Here is a 25530-nt window from a genome sequence, read left to right as displayed (position 1 = left end):
CTTGGAAGTCCAGGTACAAATGAAAAATATTATCCTTACATATATATATATATATATATATATATATATATATATATATATATATATATATTTATTTATTCAGTATATTACACAAAGAGATTGGATTCATGGAGCACAAAGAGCAAGCATAACATGCCTATGGAAGACACCACCCCCTGGAATGCAAAGAGGAGTGTGCAGAAGAATGTACAGGAGAACTTACAGCTGAGGAGCCAATGGGACTTAAGCAAGTCCCACATCTCTAGGGAGGGGCATGTGTCTTTTCTCTGTGTGTTTCTTTGTTCTGAATAAAGGGCAGTTCTCCTCCTGTCTGATCTAGGGAAAGCTGTGCACCAACATCTTTGGCTGGTTTACTTCTTTCCAGGCATGCCTTCAGCTTTCAATTTACAGAGGTGGTTATTCGGTGTGAAATAACAGGGAGAAGGGAGCTACCCTGATATATGGACCAGACAGGGGTACTGTGTGGCTGGCACTGTTACAGAGGGAACAGGTTTGGGTAAGAACTAATGGGGCACTGTGTGGCCAACACTGTAATGCTTGGCTGGCTCTGTTATGGAGGAACTATGTGGCTGATGCTGTTATAAAGGGTACTGTAAGGCTGGAAATGTTATGGGGTTACTGTGTGACTTTTACTGTAATGGAGGGAACAATGGGGCTGTAGAGCTTTATTTTAAGAAAAAAGCAAACCAGGTAAAACTATTACTGTATTATGCCTGGTACGGACCATGACTGCTATTTTCTTTGATGCTATTTGAAATCCTGAATCATGAAAAAGAATATACCATAAATGTTTCTCTATGAACTCTTCTCTGGAGTACCGAACATGATAAAGGACCGCATTCTCCTGAGATTACACATTTATGGCACATGTTGTCAATATACAAAACTTATTTCAGATGGGAATACCCTTTTGTTTTATTGTAGCACTTGGGAGTAGTATGTAATGTCCCCCAAGACATTACTTGTGAGATAATGTGTTGTAAATGTATTTCATGAAATTTTTGCACTATTAGGTACTGTCCCTTTAAAATAACAAATGTGAAGTTACAATGCACTGTGTTTACAGCCTATGCAGGAGGGGCTTAGAAGTTTCCAGAAGGTGGGAGGAGCTTAGGACATAGAGGGGTTTCCGGGTCCAGTCAGAGTGGCAGTCACAGTTGGAGTTAGGCCTCATGCACACGGCCGTGCCCGTAATAACGGCCCGCGATTGCGGCCACGGCCGGCGCACGGGCCGCAGGCCGCATTCTCAGCTTGTTCACCGATACAAAGTATGGGAGCACGGCCCGTAAAATGCAAAAGATAGGCCGTGTCCTATCCTTTGCGGTACACATTGTCGACAACTTCTATGGCATGCACATCTATCCGTAGCGATACGGAAAGGTGCCCACGGCCAATAGAAGTGGATGGGTCTGTAATTACGGAGAATTTTTACGGTTGTGTGCATAGGGTCTGAGTGAGCAGTTGGAGGCAGTTGACAGTGAGTAGTGACCAGTTCTGCTGGGACCACATTTCAGTGAAGCCCCTGAGAACAGGCAGAGCAGAGGAAAGATAAGAGAGAGAAAGAGGCGGACATTACAGGACAAGAGTCTGGATTCAGGGCCAGAAAGCCTGACAGGTCTAGGAGGTTCTGTTCTGGGTCAGGAAGCCCTACACAACTTATACTCCAGGTTCAACCACAGGTAGCCTCAGGGTATGTTCACACGGCTTACTTTCAGCCGTTTTTCGGGCCGTAAACGGCCTCCCAACGGCCAAGAAATCAGAACCAGAACGCCTCGAAACATCTGCCCATTGATTTCAATAAGAAATACTGCGTTGGTTTTTATACGTGGCCGTTTTGAACAAACGGCGCGTAAAAAGACGCCCGCGAAAAAGAAGTGCATGTCACTTCTTGATCCGTTTTTGGAGTCGTTTTTCATTGACTCTATAGAAAAACAGCTCCAAAAACGGCCGTAAAAATCGCGAGTGGCTTAAATAACTTCTGAAAATCAGGTGCTGTTTACCCTTGAAAACAGCTCAGTATTTTCAGACATTTTTTGCTAAGCGTGTGAACATAGCCTTAGGCTATGTTCACACACAGTGAGCAAAAACGTCTGAAAATACAGAGCTGTTTTCAGGCGAAAACAGCTCCTGATTTTAAGACATTATTTTAACAACTCGCGTTTTTCGCTGCATTTTTTACGGCAGTTTTTGGAGCTGTTTTTCAATGGAGTCAATGAAAAACACCTCCAAAAACGTCCCAAGAAGTGACATGCACTTATTTTGACGAGCCGTGATTTTACGCTCCGTATTTTGACAGCGGCGCGTAAATTTACACCTCGTGGGAACAGAACACCGTAAAACCCATTGCAAGCAGTGGGCAGATGTTTCTAGGCGTATTAAGGGCGTTTTTTCAGGCGTAATTCGAGGTGTAAAACGCCCAAATTACGTCTGAAAACATTGCGTGTGAACATAGCCTCAGAGTAAACTAGTGAAGGGAAGGAGCTGCCATACTTGTATTACATTGTGTTATAGAGTGACATTATCACAGTACCGTGTACCTCCATTCTGTGTGGACTCGGAACTAATATTGCACAACCAAGTAAAGTCTGCTGCAATCTGAGTCTGTTATACTGCCACTCCAGCCTCCGGTCTTATTTTGCACCCATAACATTAAGGACACCCCCCAAAACACCATCAGGACAGGAGCAGACACAGGGAGTGTCCCGGGGGATATTCAGAGACTACCATCCTCATTACCCAGTGCAAACCCCCTCATCACTAGCTGTGAGCAGCCCCTGAGAGAAAGGGAAGGCCTGTTGGCCATCGTGATCCACACTGAGAGCCGAGCCGGCTGACAATTTGTGGGCCTACGCCTTTCCCATCACTTCTCGGGTCACCCGCTCGCATGCTACAGGTACAACTGACAATGTGTCCCTCAAAGTAGAAAAGTTTGTGCCACCTTGATATAAAGGATGAATCCAAACTCTCTATATGTAGGGAATAGAATATCGCAGAGGAAGGACTGGAATTGCATGAAACACAACTTTTACTAGGAATATTTGATAAAAAGCTAAACAACACAACGTAGCAGTAATAAATAAATAATTAATAGTGAAAGCATTGTAACCCAATGGATGGTTTGTAACAAGTTACCCCAGATGACCCTGGTAAACTACGCTAATTGATAGGCAGGTAACCGCCCTGACAACGGCAACCCAACACTGCAGCACTATCACTACATTTATTTCTGAATGTCATCCCTACATGTTTAGTTATGTTCATCAGAGGACAAGGACTTCGGAAGTGGAAGGAGTCTTTTATATATAAGTATGAAATGATGCCTTGTAGTATGGACCAAAGTCCCATATTTAAAGCACAAGCCATACCCCCTGGAGGACTCCAACATGCAGACTAATCAGAAAGGGTTATCCCTTACTGGAATCGCCCCAGAGGAGCTAATAGTCACTCCCCCGAGGTGGAGCCTTTCATTGGTTATTTGCAGGTGGATTGTCGTATACATGTTCTGACATCTTCTACACCCGTGGAGCACAGGCCTTTACTATCTCCACTATAATACTGGACCATATGTCATCACAAAGATTTTTTTAACTCCACTATACAATATTGTGTTGGTATCATGTCAAAAGCCCAGCCGGATGCTTTTCAATATCCCCTTGGTTACGCCGGATCCGGACAATCAGGTTGCGTTCTCTTCCACTCCATTTGTCCCTCTTTAGGAAGCTGAGATATAGGTAGCTGTTTAGTGGGGCTCGTAGACTATAGAGATGCAGTAACTCTGCTGTAAGATGGAGGGATCATTGTGGGCACAGGGACAGCTAATGCAGCTCTACCGTGTGAGGACTCCATCAAACAGCACCACATATCTCAGCATCCTAGACCCCTGCGTACAGATGTAGCCATCTTTACCATGACTTTTAATTAATTAAATACACAGTGTCAAGAAACGGTAAAGTGATTTTTTTTAAATGGCTTTTCAATGGCTTTTGTTGTGTGATATCACGCTGCAGCAAGTTATCGGAGTCCAGATATAGATGGCTACATCCGCATGTGTGACGTCAGTGGAAGTGGGATATAGGGATTAGCCAAAGACGTCACACCTGGAATTTCCGGCTTTGAGTATAGTCAGGCATTAAGTAAATCTGAATATACATTACAAAGAGGCGCAACTAGAAGCTCCAGGACCCCAAGTCAAAATCTTCCACCTGCAATGTGCCATTAATAATACTAGTATTTTTGTGTGGCAGGGCGGCTTTTGGGCCCCCTCAGGCTCTTGACTCCCCCCCCCCCCACCACAAAGCTACCTCACTGAAGAGTTATCATAAAGTTTATTTCTTTTACTTACTGACTAAGACAACAGTAAAACCGAGGAGATAATAAGCATAATACTGAACAATACATATATATATTCCAGGCAATGGATTATTTTATAACATTATGCAAATTACTTTAAGTGCACTTAATAACATTTGACTGTATCCCTACCTGAGTATCTTTTCAGCTAAATTGTTATTTTAAAAAATTATGCGATTTTAGATGTGAGAGTAACTGTTGTTATATCATACTCCACACGCTCTTAAAGGGACAGTAAACAATATCTTCTCTATATTTGCTCTGCAGTTCAATACAGTCTAATTTTTTTTCAATGGTATACAAAGAGGAATCCCAGTAAGATCCCTGCGCCTATGGTCACCACTTAATGTCACACATCTCCAGGAATGATATCTTCCTGATACAGATGTAGCCATCTTTATCTTGACCTTTAACACATTAAATACACAGTGGCAAGAAACTTTAACTTGACTTTTTCAATGGCTTTTTTTTGTGTGATATCAGGCTGCAGCAAGTTATCAATGTCAAGATAAACATGGCTACATCTGTTCATCTACATCCATATGTGTGAGTCATATCAGCTGCTCCTCTTATTACGCTGCTGCACTATTATAAGCTGGTGATACGTATACTGTTCCTTTAAGAGGAAGCTTCTATTAGCTTTTTCATTCAATCAGGACTGAGGCATCAGAGAAATGAAGGAGATGCCCTATTTTACTTTTGATTTGGGCACAAAGAGCCTTTTCACAGGAGGGTCCCAATTTACAGGCTGCATCTGTTGGGAGAGACAGAAGGTTTGCAAGAATGCTAGACAGAAATTGTGCCAGATGTCCTGGTGGCCAAGTATCCAATGTCAGCTCAACTGTTCCGGTTTAGGTCAGTAGAATAAATCTTATCCTAATGACTTTATATATATATATATATATATATATATATATATATATATATATATATATATATATATATATATAAAAGCAATTAAAGCTTCTATAAATGTAGCTGAGCTGAGTTTGTCAATTGTTTAGCTCATTATGATATCATGATATGTAATCTTACTACAGTTTCTGAACTTAGTAAGCCCCGTAGTGTAATCGTAATGAAGGGAACCTCATGATAGAGGGAGCAGTAGCTGGAGAAAAATGTGTTATTAGAAGGGTTGTGATGTAAAGGGTTAACCTGGGGTAATGTTTTGCTTAGGCCTCATGCACACGGCCATGCCGGCCACGGACAGACACCCGCATTTTCGGCCCGTGCTCCCATGTAAAGTATAGGAGAACGGTCCGTAAAAAGGAAAATATAGGACATGTCCTATCTATTGCGAAGGTTTTCTACGGCCCGGACAACTTCCCGCAAATATATATGGGAAGGTGTCCGTGGTCAATAAGAATGGGTCCTTAATTGTGGACCGTAGGTACGGTCTGCAATTACGGACAAAATCTACGGTTGTGTGCATGGGGCCTTTAGGAGAAGTTTGAGTAGGTAATAAAATGGGGGGCAGTGGGGGATAACAGTCCTTTCGTCCAAGGAGCTGCAAAGAAGAAGATTCCCGCTCGCCCTACTACACAAAAAATGAATATATATATATACATATATAATATATTTTAGTTTGATTGTGTTATTGCATACATTTCTACGGCGAAGTATGTTTTTATGTGATTGTGCGGTTGCATTTAGTTAGATCTGTTTCTTCCTTTGCCAGAGCAGCGAGTAAGAGCGGGGTCTTTGAAGGCAAAGTGGAAATAAATTAAAGTTAAGAATGGTTGTTGGGGCGTGTCAACCCCAAACAATTGTTTTTTGGACTTTTGTGCCTCGGTGGATAATTCAGTCCTGAAGGTTTAATTCCTGTGGGCAAGGTGTCCAGGGTGGGTTACAGGTCTTAAACAAAGTTGGTGTCCTGGGGTCAGGTGCAGAATGGTTGAGGGCAAGGGTAAGACCTGTTTAAGAATAAAAGGGGGATACGCCTTCAAGGACCTCTCAGCTGTAAGATTATATAAAGTTATTTATGGTTATTTATGATTACAACTGTATTGTAATCCTTGTTATATTGTGATATTTTGCTGTATGGCACTACTATATGACAACATTCTGCTGTTTAGCACTTCTATAGGGTGGCATTCTGATGTTTGGCAATACTATATTGTGGGATTTTGCTGTTTGGCACTATTATATGGTGACATTTTGCTGTTTGGCACTACTATATTGTGACATTTTGCTCTTTGGCACTACTATATGACAACATTCTGCTGTTTAGCACTTCTATAGTGTGACATTCTGATGTTTGGCAATACTATATTGTGGGATTTTGCTGTTTGGCACTATTATATGGTGACATTCTGCTGTTTGGCACTACTATATTGTGACATTCTCCTATTTTGTACTACTATGTCATGACATTCTACTGTTTGGCACTACTATATGATGGTATTCTACTGTTTGGCACCACTATATGATGGCATTCTACTGTTTGGCAATACTATATTGTGACATTCTGCTGTTTTGTAATATTATATGATGGCATTCTGCTGTTTTGTAATACTATATGATGGCATTCTGCTATTTGGCACTATGATATGGTGACATTCTGCTGTTTTGCACTACTCTATGATAGCATTCTGCTGTTTTGCACTATTATATGGTGACATTCTGCTGTTTGGCACTACTATATTGTGACATTTGCTGTTCGCACTATTATATGATAGCATTCTGCTATTTGGCACTATGATATGGTGACATTCTGCTGTTTTGCACTACTCTATGATAGCATTCTGCTGTTTTGCACTATTATGTGGTGACATTCTGCTGATTGGCACTACTATATTGTGAAATTTGCTGTTTGTCACTATTATATGATAGCATTCTGCTGTTTGGCACTACTACATTATATTGCAACATTTTACTGTTTGGCACTATATGGGGACATTCTGCTGTCTGGCACCACTATATGATGGCATTCTGATGCTTGGCACTACTATATTGTGACATTTTGCTCTTTGGCACTACTATATGACAACATTCTGCTGTTTAGCACTTCTATAGTGTGGCATTCTGATGTTTGGCACTACTATATTGTGGGATTTTGCTGTTTCGCACTATTATATGGTGACATTATGCTGTTTGGCACTACTATATGGTGATTCTTCTGTTTGGCACTACTATATGGTGACATTCTCCTGTTTTGTACCACTATTGTAATGGCAGGAAGGAGGTGAAGGGAAAGTGAGCCCTAATCTACCCACCGCCCTGTCCCTGCCTACTTGCAACGACCCGCCCTAGGCGACGAGGTACAACTGGGCGGCGGTCCCTACGCTGTCTAAGTGCACAGGAAAACAAACAGGGAACACGCAAGGGAAGGGGCAGTAGCCACGGAACGCCACGAGGAAACGGAGCGGCGAACGAACAGTCAGGACCAGGACGAAGTGAGTACACCCGAGCGGGCACGGAGAACGAAGCAAGCCAGGGGCAAAGCAAAGCAGGTCAAGCAGAACTGCAGCAAGGCAGAAGCACGGCAGAAGCAGGCTGGAGCAAGCAGCAGTGGGGCCAGGAATCCAAAAGAATTACAAGCACTGAGGGAGAGAACAGGGCAGGTAATAAAGGACAGGGGGCGAAGCTAACTCCGACAGACCAGGCCGCGATAGGCTCTCCCACTCCTGAGCCTGCCACCCTGGTTGGTGGGAGATGGTGTCAGTCGAACAGGTCTGGCCTCAGGTGTGGATTGATTAATCCCAGGAGTATACCTAGATGAAGTACCTGGCAGATCCCTAACAGTACTCCCCCTTTTATGAGGGGCCACCGGACCCTTACTAAGGGGACCCGGTTTAGTGGGGAAGAGAAGGTGGAACCTCCTGATCAATACCCCAGCGTGAACATCACGGGCAGGTACCCAAGTCCTCTCCTCCGGCCCGTATCCTCTCCAATGGACCAGGTACTGGAGGGAGCCCTGGACCATCCTACTGTCCATAATCTTGGCCACCTCGAATTCCACCCCCTCAGGGGTGAGAACGGGAACAGGAGGTATCCTCGAGGGGGACCAGGACGGGGAGCAGCGTTTAAGGAGGGAGGCATGGAAGACGTCATGTATGCGAAAGGATGGGGGGAGCTCCAGACGGAAGGATACAGGGTTGAGGACTTCAATGATCTTATAAGGTCCAATAAATCGGGGAGCAAACTTCCTGGACGGGACCTTAAGGCGCAAGTTCCTGGACGACAACCAGACCAAATCCCCGACGACAAACCGGGGGTTAGCAGAACGTCTACTATCCGCCTGAATCTTTTGTGCGCTCTGGGACGCCTCTAGGTTCTTCTGAACCTGGGCCCAGACAGTGCACAGTTCCCGATGAACATCCTCTACCTCAGGATTATTGGAACAACCAGGGGAGACGGAGGAGAACCTTGGGTTAAACCCGAAATTACAGAAAAACGGGGAGACCCCTGACGAGTTACTGACCCGGTTATTCAGGGAAAATTCAGCAAGGGGAAGGAATGAGACCCAATCGAATTGACAGTCAGAGATGAAACACCTTAAATATTGTTCCAGGGATTGGTTGGTCCTTTCCGTTTGGCCATTAGTTTCGGGATGAAAGGCGGAGGAGAAGGACAGATCAATCTCCAACTTTTTACAAAAAGCTCTCCAAAATAAGGAAACAAATTGTACCCCTCTGTCAGAAACGATATTGACTGGGGCCCCATGGAGACGCAGGATGTGTTTCACAAACAAAGAAGCTAACGTCTTGGCGTTAGGTAGCTTCTTAAGGGGCACAAAGTGGCACATCTTGCTGAAGCGGTCGACTACCACCCACACCACCGACTTGCCCTGAGATGGAGGCAAATCGGTGATAAAATCCATGGAGATATGGGTCCAAGGTCTCTGGGGAATGGGCAAGGAACGTAGTAGGCCCGCAGGTCGGGACCTAGGGGTTTTGGACCTAGCGCAAACCTCACAAGCGGCGACGTAAGCCCTAACATCTTTAGGCAACCCAGGCCACCAATAGTTTCTGGTAATGAGGTGTTTGGTGCCCAAGATGCCAGGATGACCAGATAGAGTGGAGTCATGGTTTTCCCTGAGTACCCTCAGCCGGTATTGCAGGGGAACAAACAGTTTGTCCCCAGGGACGTTCCCGGGAGCTGCACCCTGATCAGCCGCGATATCAGAAGCTACATCAGAATCCGTGGCAGAGACGATTATACCAGGGGGTAAAATACAAGCAGGATCCTTCTCGGAAGGAGGATTGGCCATGAAACTACGTGACAGAGCGTCAGCCTTAATATTCTTGGACCCAGCCCTATAGGTAACCAAGAAATTAAATCTGGTAAAGAATAGTGCCCACCGAGCTTGTCTAGGATTAAGCCTCCGGGCCGATTCTAGGAAAACCAGATTCTTGTGATCCGTAAGGACCGTTACCTGGTGTCTGGCCCCCTCCAGGAAGTGCCGCCACTCCTCAAAAGCCCATTTAATGGCTAGAAGTTCGCGGTTGCCAATATCATAGTTACTCTCCGTGGGCGAAAACTTCCTAGAGAAGTAAGCACAGGGGCGGAGATGGGTGAGGGAGCTGGTACCCTGGGACAAGACGGCCCCCACTCCCACCTCGGAAGCGTCAACCTCCACAATAAATGGCTCCTCTTGGTTGGGCTGAATCAGCACGGGGGCCGAGATAAAGCACTTCTTGAGAGTCTCAAAGGCCTGGACGGCCTCAGGGGGCCAATGGAGGACATCAGCACCCTTGCGGGTAAGGTCCGTAAGAGGCTTAGCGACGACCGAGAAGTTGGCAATAAATCTCCTGTAATAGTTGGCGAACCCTAAAAAACACTGTAACGCCTTAAGGGAGGCAGGTTGGACCCATTCCGCCACAGCTTGAACCTTGGCAGGGTCCATGCGGAATTCATGAGGAGTGAGGATTTGCCCTAAAAATGGTATCTCCTGTACCCCAAAGACACATTTTTCAGTCTTAGCAAACAGATTATTCTCCCGAAGGACCTGGAGCACCTTCCTGACATGCTCCACGTGGGAGGACCAGTCCTTGGAAAACACCAGTATGTCATCAAGGTACACAACAAGAAAATTACCCAGGTACTCTCTCAGGATTTCATTAATAAAATTCTGGAAGACAGCAGGGGCATTACACAACCCAAAGGGCATGACCAGGTATTCGAAATGACCCTCGGGTGTGTTGAACGCAGTTTTCCACTCATCCCCCTCTTTGATGCGGATACGGTTATATGCCCCCCGTAGATCGAACTTAGAAAACCATTGGGCTCCCTGAACCTGATTAAAAAGATCCGGAATCAAAGGAAGTGGGTACTGGTTCCTTACGGTGACCTTATTCAGGTTACGATAATCAATGCACGGCCTAAGACCACCATCCTTCTTCCCCACGAAGAAGAAGCCAGCACCTACAGGAGAAGTCGAGGGGCGAATGAAACCCTTGGCCAGGCATTCTTGGATATACACCCTCATAGCTTCACGTTCAGGACATGAAAGATTAAATATCCTACCCTTAGGAAGCTTGGCACCAGGCACCAAATCGATAGCGCAATCGTAATCTCTATGGGGGGGCAACACCTCGGAGGCCTCCTTAGAAAACACATCGGCGAAGTCCTGAACAAACTCAGGAAGCGTGTTTACCTCCTCCCGGGGAGAAATAGAGTTAACAGAAAGACATGACATAAGACATTCATTACCCCATTTGGTGAGATCCCCAGTATTCCAATCAAACGTGGGATTATGCAACTGCAACCAGGGAAGGCCTAAAACCAGATCAGACGATAATCCCTGCATCACCAGTACAGAGCACTGCTCCAAATGCATGGAGCCAACCAGGAGTTCAAAAACAGGAGTATGCTGAGTAAAATAACCATTAGCAAGGGGAGTTGAGTCGATTCCTACTACAGGGATAGGATAAGGTAAATCAATACAAGGCATCTTTAGAGACATAGCAAATTCCACAGACATGATATTAGCAGATGAGCCAGAATCCATGAAAGCACTGCCCGTGGCAGACCGGCCAGCAAACGAGACCTGAAAGGGAAGCAAAATTTTATTGCGTTTCACATTAACGGGAAATACCTGTGCGCCCAAGTGACCTCCCCGATGATCACTTAGGCGCGGAAGTTTTCCGGCTTCTTATTCTTGCGCCTGGGACAGGTGTTCAGTAGATAATAATAATAATAATAATAATCTTTATTTATATAGCGCCAACATATTACGCAGCACTTTACAATTTAGAGGGAACATGAAACAAACAATATCAGACATTACATAGTGACAAAGTTCATTTACAATTCAAACCTGGGTAGTGAGGACCCTGCTCGCAAGAGCTTACAATCTATGAGGACATAAGGGAGACACAAAGTGTAACAGTGTTTGTTCTGTACAATAGTCCGGCCATTTTTATACACATGCGGTGGTAACATAAAGCTGCATGAGCCGGTCACCAGCCACTATCCGTGTATGACGGACATGAAGAGAAGGAGTGTGAGGGAATCTTATTCTGATGACTAATCTAAATGGAGGGCCATGGAAAGGAGTCAGATTAGGGAATGTTATAGGCCTGTCTAAATAGATGTGTTTTCAGGGCACGTTTAAAACTGTGGATATTGGGAATTAATCTGATTGTCTGGGGTAGCACATTCCAGAGGACGGGTGCAGCACGAGAGAAATCTTGGAGACGGGAGTGGGAGGTTCGGATTATGGAGGATTTTAATCTAAGGTCGTTGGCAGAACGTAGAGTCCGAGTAGGGTGGTAGACAGAGATGAGGGAGGAGATGTAAGGAGGTGCAGCACTGTGGAGAGCTTTGTGGGTGAGAGTAATAAGTTTGAATTTTATTCGGAAGGGGATGGGCAACCAGTGCAGTGACTGGCACAGATTAGAGGCGTTGGTGTAGCGGTTGGTCATAAAGATGAGCCTGGCTGCTGCATTGAGGATAGATTGGAGAGGGGAGAGTTTAGTGAGGGGAAGACCGACTAGTAATGAGTTACAGTAGTCAAGACGAGAGTGAATCAGAGCAACAATGAGAGTTTTGGCAGTTTCCTCCGTAAGAAAAGAGCGGATTCTGGAGATGTTTTTGAGGTGAAAATGACAGGAGCGTGAAAGTGATTGTATGTGAGGAGTAAAGGAAAGATCTGAGTCAAAAATAACCCCGAGACAGCGGGCGTGCTGCTTAGGAGTTATGATAGTGCCACACACAGAGATGGAGACATCAGGTTTAGGGAGGTTAGTAGATGGTGGGAACACAAGGAGCTCAGTTTTAGAAAGATTCAGTTTCAGATAGAGAGAGGACATGATGTTAGAGACAGCGGACAGACAATAACTGGTGTTCTGTATTAGAGCAGGGGTGATGTCACGGGAAGAGGTATATAATTGGGTGTCATCAGCGTAGAGATGGTACTGGAAGCCAAATCTGCTGATGGTTTGTCCAATAGGAGCTGTGTAGAGAGAAAAGAGGAGCGGACCTAGGACTGATCCCTGAGGAACCCCGATATCAAGGGGAAGAGGAGAAGAGGTGGAACCAGCAAATTACACACTGAACGAGCGGTCAGAGAGATAGGAGGAAAACCAAGAGAGAGCCGCGTCCTTGAGGCCAATAGAGTGGAGCATGTTAAGTAGGAGTTTGTGGTCTACAGTGTCAAAGGCTGCAGAGAGATCCAAAAGAATCAGGAGAGAGGATTTACCGTCCGATTTAGCCGCCAAGAGATCATTTGAGACTTTAGTAAGGGCAGTTTCTGTGGAGTGTAGAGTGCGGAAACCAGATTGTAAGGGGTCAAGAATGGAGTTAGCAGAGAGATAGCGGATAAGGCGAGAGTAGACCAAGCGTTCCAGGAGTTTGGAGATGAAGGGCAGATTAGAGACTGGTCGGTAGTTGGCAGCGCTGGATGGGTCAAGTGTTGGTTTTTTTCAATAATGGGTTTATAATGGCATGTTTAAAAGCGGAGGGAAAGATACCAGAGGAAAGAGAGAGGTTAAATATTTTAGTGAGGTGACTAGTGACAGCTGGGGAGAGGGACTGGAGGAGGTGTGAGGGGACAGGATCACTAGGGCAGGTAGTAGGACGAGAAGAAGAGAGGAGCCTCGAGACTTCTTCTTCAGTTATTGGGTCAAATGCTGAGAGTGAAGAAGAGGGAGTGCGGGGGGGAAGGGGATCGATGTTACTAGGGGACTGGGAGAGAATATCATGCCGGATGTTGTCAATTTTAACTTTAAAATAATTGGCCAGGTCTTCAGCACTGAGATCTGTGATTGGTGTCTGCACTTTAGGACTAAGGAGGGAGTGAAAAGTATCAAAGAGGCGTTTTGGATTATTAGATAGTGTGGAGATGAGAGAAGTGAAGTAGACTTGTTTGGCGCGGTGAAGGGCAGAGTTGTAAGTTTTGAGCATAAATTTGTAATGGAGGAAATCTGCATCCAAATGCGATTTTCTCCACAGTCGTTCGGCACATCTCAAGCACCGGTGAAGAAAGCGGGATTGAGGCGTGTGCCAGGGTTGTCGTCGTCTTTGTCGGGTGGTTCGGAGTGTAGTGGGGGCTGCTTCATCCAATGCATTTTTGAGAGTGTTATTATAAAGTTTGGCAGCCAGATTGGGACAGGAGAGGGAAGAGATAGGGGACAATGAGGACTGTAGACTGTCTATGAGTTTCACAGTGTTAATGGCATGTAGATTTCTGTATGTCTGATACGTAGGGATGACCTGAGGAGGCAGAGAATATTTGATAGTAAAGGAGAGAAGATTGTGGTCAGAAAGCGGGAGAGGAGAGTTAATAAAGTCAGAAACTGAGCAGAGCCGGAAGAAGACCAGGTCAAGTGAATGCCCGTCTTCATGTGTAGGAGAGTTAGTAAGTTGTGACAGACCGAGGGACGAGGTTAAAGATAGAAACTGGGAGGCAGATGAGGAGATTGGGTTATCAATGGGGATGTTGAAGTCACCCATGATGAGAGTGGGTGTTTCAGAGGATAGAAATTGTGGAAGCCAGGCAGCAAAATGATCCAGGAATTGGCGAGGTGAGCCCGGTGGGCGGTAGACAACTGCCACTCGGAGGGGAAAAGGGTGAAAGAGTCTGAGGGTGTGGACTTCAAAAGAGGGAAATGTGAGTGAGGGGACCGGGGGAATGACCTGGAAAGTGCAGTGTGGGGAAAGAAGTATACCTACTCCTCCACCCTGCCTGTTCTCAGTTCTGGGGGCATGAGAGAACTGGAGACCACCATAAGATAGAGCAGCAGGGGAAGCAGTGTCAGACAGGTGTAGCCATGTTTCTGTAAGAGCCAGAAGGTTGAGAGAGTTAGAAAGGAATAAGTCATGAATAAAGGTGAGTTTGTTGCACACGGACCGAGAGTTCCAGAGAGCACAGTTAAAAGAGACAGGAGAAGACATACAAGGAATGGCAAGAAGATTTGCAGGGTTTCTATGTGTGGCAGGTAAGTGGTTGAGCTTGGCAGAAGAAAAGGGAGGCCCAGGGTTGGGAGAGATGTCCCCTGCAGCTAGTAGCAGGAGAATGGAGAGAGACAGCAGATGGTTCTGTGATTTATGTGAGTGTTTTTTATGTTGGGCAGTGGGATGAGATGGGTTAAGTTGACTGAGGAAAGTGAATAGTGAATGGGAGCTGTACATGGGCGAGGCAAGGAGAGAGGGACTGATGTAGACTGTTTTTGGGCAAGTCTTAAATGGGCGATAGGATTGAAAACCAAGAGCAGCTATAATGATGAGAGCGGTGGCAAACATGTTTGTTTACAGATAGTTAGAAATCTAATATTGAGAGCGTGGGCTAGTTTGTCTGGTTTGGTAATGCAGCTTACCTGTCACTGACCCTGTCCAACTTGCCATGTATAACTGCCAGGACACTTTGACAGTATGACACTTAGACAGAGATGACTTCTGCCGTCGTGCCCCCCTGCACGAGTGCCTTCCCCATATGCTACATCTAAATTTATAGGGGAGTAGATGCTCAGATCTAGGCCTAATTAAGCTCGTTCAGCTATTAATCAAATCAACTAGACACATGAGGTGAAAAAGCTATGCAGAGATAAACAAACAAACTAGCAGGTCTGGATGATCATAAAACTTAACGACGATCAAACACTTTGACAAAACTTTGAGATAACATTAGACTATATAGCAAGACAGGAAAGCAGAGTACCATAAAATAAAAGTTTCAGCTTTTTGAAATGCAGCTACAGCAGGGATGAGGTTCATGCAGGAATGAAATGGATTATATACCTGTATGAAGAGAAGAGAGATGGATGTTAGATCTGTGCCATGTATAACTGCCAGGACACTTTGACAGTATGACACTTAGACAGAGATGACTTCTGCCGTCGTGCCCACAGTAGAAGCAGAGACCATTCATTCTGCGAAACTCCCTACGTTGTCGAGGGGACATGGAGGCCCCGAGTTGCATAGGTACCTCCGAGTCCTCCGTGGAGGGGCGAGGAGACGGGACCTCGGGGGGGATCGCAGAAAAGTCAGAGGGGAGCACACTGAAGCGTTCTAGCTGACGTTCCCTGAGACGTCGGTCAAGTCGTACTGCTAGGGCCATAACCTGGTCAAGGGAGTCAGACGAGGGGTAGCTAACCAGCAGATCCTTCAGGGCGTCAGATAATCCTAACCTAAACTGGCACCTTAGGGCCGGATCGTTCCACTGAGAAGCTACGCACCACTTCCTAAAATCAGAACAGTATTCCTCAACCGGTCTCCTACCCTGACGTAAGGTCACCAGCTGACTCTCGGCTAAAGCAGTCCTGTCAGTCTCGTCGTAAATGAGTCCGAGGGCAGAGAAAAAACGATCAACAGAGGAAAGTTCAGGGGCGTCAGGAGCCAAGGAGAAGGCCCACTCTTGGGGCCCTTCCTGGAGTCGGGATATGATGATACCCACCCGCTGGTTCTCGGAACCTGAGGAGTGGGGCTTTAGGCGGAAATACAGTCTGCAACTCTCCCGGAAGGAGAGAAACGTCTTACAGTCCCCTGAAAACCGGTCAGGTAACTTGAGGTCGGGTTCTAGAGGTGAGGTGAGGGGTACTACTAAAGCAGCGTCACCCTGATTGACCCTTTGGGCCAGGGCCTGGACCTGTAGGGAGAGGCCCTGCCTCTGCTGGGTCAGGGTCTCAAGGGGGTCCATGATAGCGTCAGCGTAGGAGAAATGGTAGACTAGGTATGGGCTTGTAATTATGTAATGGCAGGAAGGAGGTGAAGGGAAAGTGAGCCCTAATCTACCCACCGCCCTGTCCCTGCCTACTTGCAACGACCCGCCCTAGGCGACGAGGTACAACTGGGCGGCGGTCCCTACGCTGTCTAAGTGCACAGGAAAACAAACAGGGAACACGCAAGGGAAGGGGCAGTAGCCACGGAACGCCACGAGGAAACGGAGCGGCGAACGAACAGTCAGGACCAGGACGAAGTGAGTACACCCGAGCGGGCACGGAGAACGAAGCAAGCCAGGGGCAAAGCAAAGCAGGTCAAGCAGAACTGCAGCAAGGCAGAAGCACGGCAGAAGCAGGCTGGAGCAAGCAGCAGTGGGGCCAGGAATCCAAAAGAATTACAAGCACTGAGGGAGAGAACAGGGCAGGTAATAAAGGACAGGGGGCGGAGCTAACTCCGACAGACCAGGCCGCGATAGGCTCTCCCACTCCTGAGCCTGCCACCCTGGTTGGTGGGAGATGGTGTCAGTCGAACAGGTCTGGCCTCAGGTGTGGATTGATTAATCCCAGGAGTATACCTAGATGAAGTACCTGGCAGATCCCTAACAACTATATCATGGCATTCTGCTGTTTGGCAATACTATATGGTGGCATTCTGCTGTTTGGCACTACTATATGGTGGCATTCTGCTGTTTGGCACTACTATATGGTGGCATTATGCTGTTTGGCGCTACTATAAGATGGCATTCTGCTGCTTGGCACTACTATATTGTGATATTTTGCTGTATGGCACTACTATATGACAACATTCTGCTGTTTAGCACTTCTATAGTGTGGCATTCTGATGTTTGGCAATACTATATTGTGGGATTTTGCTGTTTGGCACTATTATATGGTGACATTCTGCTGTTTGGCACTACTATATGGTGATTCTTCTGTTTGGCACTACTATATGGTGACATTCTCCTATTTTGTACTACTATGTCATGGCATTCTACTGTTTGGCAATACTATATGATGGCATTCTGCTGTTTGGCAATACTATATGATGGCATTCTACTGTTTGGCACTACTATATGATGGCATTCTACTGTTTGGCAATACTATATGATGGCATTCTACTGTTTGGCAATACTATATGGTGGCATTCTGATGTTTGGCACTACTATATTGTGACATTCTGCTGTTTTGTAATATTATATGATGGCATTCTGCTGTTTTGTAATACTATATGATGGCATTCTGCTATTTGGCACTATGATATGGTGACATTCTGCTGTTTTGCACTACTCTATGATAGCATTCTGCTGTTTTGCACTATTATATGGTGACATTCTGCTGTTTGGCACTACTATATTGTGACATTTGCTGTTTGGCAATATTATATGATGGCATTCTGCTGTTTGGCACTACTACATTATATTGCAACATTTTACTGTTTGGCACTATATGGGGACATTCTGCTGTCTGGCACCACTATATGATGGCATTCTGATGCTTGGCACTACTATATTGTGACATTTTGCTCTTTGGCACTACTATATGACAACATTCTGCTGTTTAGCACTTCTATAGTGTGGCATTCTGATGTTTGGCACTACTATATTGTGGGATTTTGCTGTTTCGCACTATTATATGGTGACATTATGCTGTTTGGCACTACTATATGGTGATTCTTCTGTTTGGCACTACTATATGGTGACATTCTCCTGTTTTGTACCACTATATCATGGCATTCTGCTGTTTGGCAATACTATATGGTGGCATTCTGCTGTTTGGCACTACTATATGGTGGCATTCTGCTGTTTGGCAATACTATATGGTGGCATTCTGCTGTTTGGCACTACTATATGGTGGCATTCTGCTGTTTGGCACTACTATATGGTGGCATTATGCTGTTTGGCGCTACTATAAGATGGCATTCTGCTGCTTGGCACTACTATATTGTGATATTTTGCTGTATGGCACTACTATATGACAACATTCTGCTGTTTAGCACTTCTATAGTGTGGCATTCTGATGTTTGGCAATACTATATTGTGGGATTTTGCTGTTTGGCACTATTATATGGTGACATTCTGCTGTTTGGCACTACTATATGGTGACATTCTCCTATTTTGTACTACTATGTCATGGCATTCTACTGTTTGGCAATACTATATGATGGCATTCTGCTGTTTGGCAATACTATATGATGGCATTCTACGGTTTGGCACTACTATATGATGGCATTCTACTGTTTGGCACTACTATATGATGGCATTCTACTGTTTGGCAATACTATATGGTGGCATTCTGATGTTTGGCACTACTATATTGTGACATTCTGCTGTTTTGTAATATTATATGATGGCATTCTGCTGTTTTGTAATACTATATGATGGCATTCTGCTATTTGGCACTATGATATGGTGACATTCTGCTGTTTTGCACTACTCTATGATAGCATTCTGCTGTTTTGCACTATTATATGGTGACATTCTGCTGTTTGGCACTACTATATTGTGACATTTGCTGTTTGCACTATTATATGATAGCATTCTGCTATTTGGCACTATGATATGGTGACATTCTGCTGTTTTGCACTAGTCTATGATAGCATTCTGCTGTTTTGCACTATTATATGGTGACATTCTGCTGTTTGGCACTACTATATTGTGACATTTGCTGTTTGCACTATTATATGATAGCATTCTGCTATTTGGCACTATGATATGGTGACATTCTGCTGTTTTGCACTACTCTATGATAGCATTCTGCTGTTTTGCACTATTATATGGTGACATTCTGCTGTTTGGCACTACTATATTGTGACATTTGCTGTTTGGCACTATTATATGATGGCATTCTGCTGTTTGGCACTACTACATTATATTGCAACATTTTACTGTTTGGCACTATATGGGGACATTCTGCTGTCTGGCACCACTATATGATGGCATTCTGATGCTTGGCACTACTATATTGTGACATTTTGCTCTTTGGCACTACTATATGACAACATTCTGCTGTTTAGCACTTCTATAGTGTGGCATTCTGATGTTTGGCACTACTATATTGTGGGATTTTGCTGTTTCGCACTATTATATGGTGACATTATGCTGTTTGGCACTACTATATGGTGATTCTTCTGTTTGGCACTACTATATGGTGACATTCTCCTGTTTTGTACCACTATATCATGGCATTCTGCTGTTTGGCAATGCTATATGGTGGCATTCTGCTGTTTGGCACTACTATATGGTGGCATTCTGCTGTTTGGCAATACTATATGGTGGCATTCTGCTGTTTGGCACTACAATATGGTGGCATTCTGCTGTTTGGCACTACTATATGGTGGCATTATGCTGTTTGGCGCTACTATAAGATGGCATTCTGCTGCTTGGCACTACTATATGACAACATTCTGCTGTTTAGCACTTCTATAGTGTGGCATTCTGATGTTTGGCAATACTATATTGTGGGATTTTGCTGTTTGGCACTATTATATGGTGACATTCTTCTGTTTGGCACTACTATATGGTGATTCTTCTGTTTGGCACTACTATATGGTGACATTCTCCTATTTTGTACTACTATGTCATGGCATTCTACTGTTTGGCAATACTATATGATGGCATTCTGCTGTTTGGCAATACTATATGATGGCATTCTACTGTTTGGCACCACTATATGATGGCATTCTACTGTTTGGCAATACTATATGGTGGCATTCTGATGTTTGGCACTACTATATTGTGACATTCTGCTGTTTTGTAATATTATATGATGGCATTCTGCTGTTTTGTAATACTATATGATGGCATTCTGCTATTTTGTAATATTATATGGTGACATTCTGCTGTTTTGCACTACTCTATGATAGCATTCTGCTGTTTTGCACTATTATATGGTGACATTCTGCTGTTTGGCACTACTATATTGTGACATTTGCTGTTTGCCCTATTATATGATAGCATTCTGCTATTTGGCACTATGATATGGTGACATTCTGCTGTTTTGCACTACTCTATGATAGCATTCTGCTGTTTTGCACTATTATATGATGACATTCTGCTGTTTGGCACTACTATATTGTGACATTTGCTGTTTGCACTATTATATGATAGCATTCTGCTATTTGGCACTATGATATGGTGACATTCTGCTGTTTTGCACTACTCTATGATAGCATTCTGCTGTTTTGCACTATTATATGGTGACATTCTGCTGTTTGGCACTACTATATTGTGACATTTGCTGTTTGGCACTATTATATGATGGCATTCTGCTGTTTGGCACTACTACATTATATTGCAACATTTTACTGTTTGGCACTATATGGGGACATTCTGCTATCTGGCACCACTATATGATGGCATTCTGATGCTTGGCACTACTATATTGTGACATTTTGCTCTTTGGCACTACTATATGACAACATTCTGCTGTTTAGCACTTCTATAGTGTGGCATTCTGATGTTTGGCACTACTATATTGTGGGATTTTGCTGTTTCGCACTATTATATGGTGACATTATGCTGTTTGGCACTACTATATGGTGATTCTTCTGTTTGGCACTACTATATGGTGACATTCTCCTGTTTTGTACCACTGTATCATGGCATTCTGCTGTTTGGCAATACTATATGGTGGCATTCTGCTGTTTGGCACTACTATATGGTGGCATTCTGCTGTTTGGCAATACTATATGGTGGCATTCTGCTGTTTGGCATTACTATATGGTGGCATTCTGCTGTTTGGCACTACTATAAGATGGCATTCTGCTGTTTGGCAATACTATATGGTGGCATTCTGCTGTTTGGCACCACTATATGATGGCATTCTGCTGTTTGGCAATACTATATGGTTGCATTCTGATTTTTTGCACTACTATATGATGGCATTCTGCTGTTTGACAATACTATATGATGGCATTCTGCTGTTTGGCAATACTATATGATGGCATTCTGCTGTTTGGCATTACTATATGGTACCATTCTGCTGTTTGGCACTACTATATGGTGGCATTCTGCTGTTTGACACTACTATATGTGACCTTCTGCTGTTTGACTTTACTATGTGACGACATTCTGCTATTTGGCACTACTATATGGTGGCATACTGCTCTTTTGGTATTACTATGTGCTTGCTTCTTTGTGGGAAATATTTACTCTATAGCACTAGCATCTTGCTCTAGCTTGCTGTTCAACTTTCACGGCATAACTTCAGTTAAAATCACCATTAAAAGAGTTGTGAAGAATTAGAAAAACATGGCTGCTTTCTTTCAAAAACAGCGCCACACCTGTCCACAGGTTTTGTGTTGTATTGCAGCTCAGCCCTTTTAGCTTCACTATAGCAGAGCCGCAATGCCAGACACAACCCATGGACAGGTGTGGCGTTGTTTATAGAAGTAAGCAGCCATGTTTTTCTAATCCTGGACAACCCTTTTAACTGTAAGCAAGCTAAAGTGGAGCTCAGGAGGTTCTACTTATACCCTAGTGGAAATTAAGACATCTTAGATACACTATATGTCCACTTTATTAGAGACACTCATCTAGTAGCGGGTTGGACCTCCTTTGACCTTCAGAACCGCAGCAGCTCGTCGTGGCATAGATTCCACTAAGTGATGAAATTGTTTCAGGAATATTGGCCCATGCGGACAGGAGAGCTTCTCACAGTAAAGTGTCCTTCTCCCTCCTGTAGGGTAAACCGCTTCCATGAACGGATGAACTTGGTCGGCCACAATGCTTAGGTCAGTCCTACTGTTCCAATGTCCATCCACAAGTATCAGTGGAGCCAGGGTGTGCCAAGAAAACATTGCCCACACCATTACTCCACTGCCACAATCCTGAACTGTTCACACCTGACATCGATTCATGCTGCTTGCCCCAAATTCTGACCCTCCTATCAGCATGGCGCCACAGATATCCGGATTAATCTGACCAGGCGATGTTTTTCCACTACTCAATGATCCAATTTTTGCCCTCTGTAGTCTTGCTTTTCTGTTTCCCTTAGATAATAATGGCTAATCCATGCTAAGAAACGACGAGTTGTGCGTTCGGACACGTTAGTTTGAGCACCAGCGTTGTATTCGGCTTCAATTTGCTTGACTGTGCATCACCTTTTTGGCAGAACGATTCTTAACACCCTTCTCTGACCCCTTTCGTCAGTTAGTTGTTGACGTTCACAGGATCCCCTTTGGCTGGATGTTTTTCCTCGATCTCGGTATGCCCCCCCCCCCCCCCCCCGACACAATTGCATGAGAAAACCTCACACGTTTCTCCGTTTTTGAAAACCTGGCCGCAGCTAGCCTTGCACCTATGACCATGTCTCATTCAAAGTCGCTCAGATCGCTCGATTTTCTTTGTTATCACATCTATGTCATGGAATTCTGAAAGTGATCCACGGAAAACTTGGTCACTTGATTTTACGCTCCTGGACTAATTTCCGTACAGGGAAGCTCCACTCGTGAAAGGGCCGGGGTCTCTAAAAAAAGAGGCCATTCAGTGTATGTCCTCTATAACAATGATCCCTAACCACCAGGCCATGGACCAATACCGGACTGTGGATCATTTGGTATGGGGCTGTGGTATCTGGTATCTGCCTCGGTGGCTGTAAGGAATTTCGGGGTGAAAAAACGCACCAAATTGTGTCCGCTGCGGAAAACTGCTGAGCATTCAGCCAGCCTGCTAGCAGGCTGGCCTCCTGGGATGACGTTTTATCCCAGGAGACCGCTGCAGCGTGTGACTGTCTGCAGCGGCGGTGACATGGGATGAATTGTCATCACAGGAGGCCGCGCTAGAGGGATAAACAGACTTCTGAGTAAGTATAAGATATTTTTTTCTGAGTTGCGTTTTTTGCGGCGCAATCGCTGCAATTCCACTGCAATAAACACAACAACTGCTATTTGTTGAGGGTTATCCCTCTTTATTGAATTCAATGGGGAAAACCCGCAACAAATAAGCAGCGTTTACGCAAATATAATTAACGTGCTACGGAAAAAAACTCGGCACCGCAGGTCAATATCTAAGTGTTTTTTCTGATCACTATTTACGCAGCGTGCGGATGAGATTTGTTCTATCTCATCCACTTTGCTGCTACTGGATTATGCTGCAGATTTCCCACAACTAATTCTGTTGCGGAAAATCTGCAGTATTTACGCAACATGTGAACTGAACCTAAACCCTGAACCCCCCGCCTGCCGGTCCGTTAAAAAATTGTCTTGCATGAAACTGATCCTTGGCTAAAAAAAACGCTGCTCTATACCACAGTTCATCAATGCCTCCTCATGATAGGTGGAGTGGGATATCAAGAATGGAAATACCCAATAACGAAAATATCCATTGTATCGATCCTGCGAAGAAACATATTACAAAGTTTTTAAAAGTTTACTTTTTAAACGCCAAAAAATAAAAAGTGTCGGCAAAGATAAGAACGCTAATAGAAAACATTACAATTGTAATATCAGTAAAATCTGGAGAGAGGGGGAAGAATTACAGCGGGAATCCATAGATCGTTAATTATCTCTGAATAGCTCCTGAAAGAAGTTTATACTCATTGTTGTGCGTTGCTGGAAGCATTGTATTTTACATTTTATTATGGCGGCTCGGCTCATTAATATCCGCCAGATTGATTAAACTATTGGAGGTGGCAGCAGCTATTGTAAATTAGAGAAACTTGCCCAGGTAGATTAGTCATCCCCCAGATGTGTATGGAATAAACCATTGCAGGATAAATGGTCTTTGTAGTGATTTTCTATTAAATATGCCCCATTAATGATCTTAGTTTTATGTTGCTGTAGGTGAGGAAAGAGGAAATGGTGTGGAGCGAATGCGTTATTGCAGCCCTATAGCAATTGTATATTCTCAAAGACGAATATGTATAAATCAGAAGTAGAAACTTTCAGTGTTTGAAGTGTATTCTCTACGGGGTTTAGACTTCAAACTCTGGTGTACTTTTCCTTTGATTGATGCCTTATATACTTCCTAGAGGGAAGGCCTAGTGTCTGCATGAGAAGGGGGGACAAACTGTGGATTGGAGAAGCTGATCTTCCGAACACAGACATAGGGCTGCTTAATCAGAATGTCAACATAAAGTTTAAAGGGATTCTCCACTTTAGACAATCTGTACTTGTTAAAAGGGTCTCTCGACAATAAGCAGATCACAAAATGTCTCCCTGATGGGATCCGAGCGATCAGTTGTAATCTGTGGGGAAACCAGACAGTAAGTATTGTTTCCCTGCAGCGCCACCACAGGAGAAATTAAGTATTACATTGTGCCCATTGAATGGATTGTCTGTGTAATGCAGGACAGGACAAGTCCTCCAGAGCGAGAGATGCTCTTTGTAACCGCTCTCCACTCTGGCCAGGAAATAAGGATCCTGAACACGATTCCCTAATAGGTTGTATAAAATAGCATTTCTACACAGACACTCCCTTGTAAAGAAGAGGTCAATTAATTGGCTGTCATTTGTTTGGTGCCATCATATTCCATAGCTCTGTACAGGGAATATATTCATTCCCATCACACCTTGTCCTCAGTGGGGCTCATTATCTAATTTCCACCTCAGCCATACATATACCATTGGGACAATTTTGCAGAATTATTATTTTTTTGGTGCAAGCCGCTCAAACATGACAAGAACAAGTTTTCGCCAATGATTGTCTTTAAACCTGAAACCTCAATGCGGGAAGGTAATGGCTGCCCAGTGACCATGCTGCTCATGAAATTAAATAGAAACTTGGTGGGCAACTATCAGATCTCTGATATAGTGTTATATGATAGGAGCGGCAAATGGGGCATTGCCCTACGGCTTCCAACTTCTAGGGGCCTCCAATTTCTGCAGCCCACAAAAGCAGGCATCTATTTTATCAGGAGACAAAAGCCATAGAGAAAGTGGGATCTGTCGGATCTGGACCCTCACCAGTAATTTTCGGGACCTATACAACATTGTACTATGGTATTGTTTGGGTAATGGGCAGAACTGTTATTTGCATGGTGGCGTTATGTGGGTACAAATTACACTGCTATATGGAGGCACTTTTAGGTATTCTCTATCTCTTATTCCAGTAAATGCTTT

This window comes from Rhinoderma darwinii, chromosome 1, assembly GCF_050947455.1.
Source record: "Rhinoderma darwinii isolate aRhiDar2 chromosome 1, aRhiDar2.hap1, whole genome shotgun sequence".
In the NCBI taxonomy this organism is placed as follows: Eukaryota; Metazoa; Chordata; class Amphibia; order Anura; family Rhinodermatidae; genus Rhinoderma; species Rhinoderma darwinii.
The sequence above is the reverse complement of the archived record's forward strand: the minus strand, read 5'-3'. Positions refer to the sequence as shown.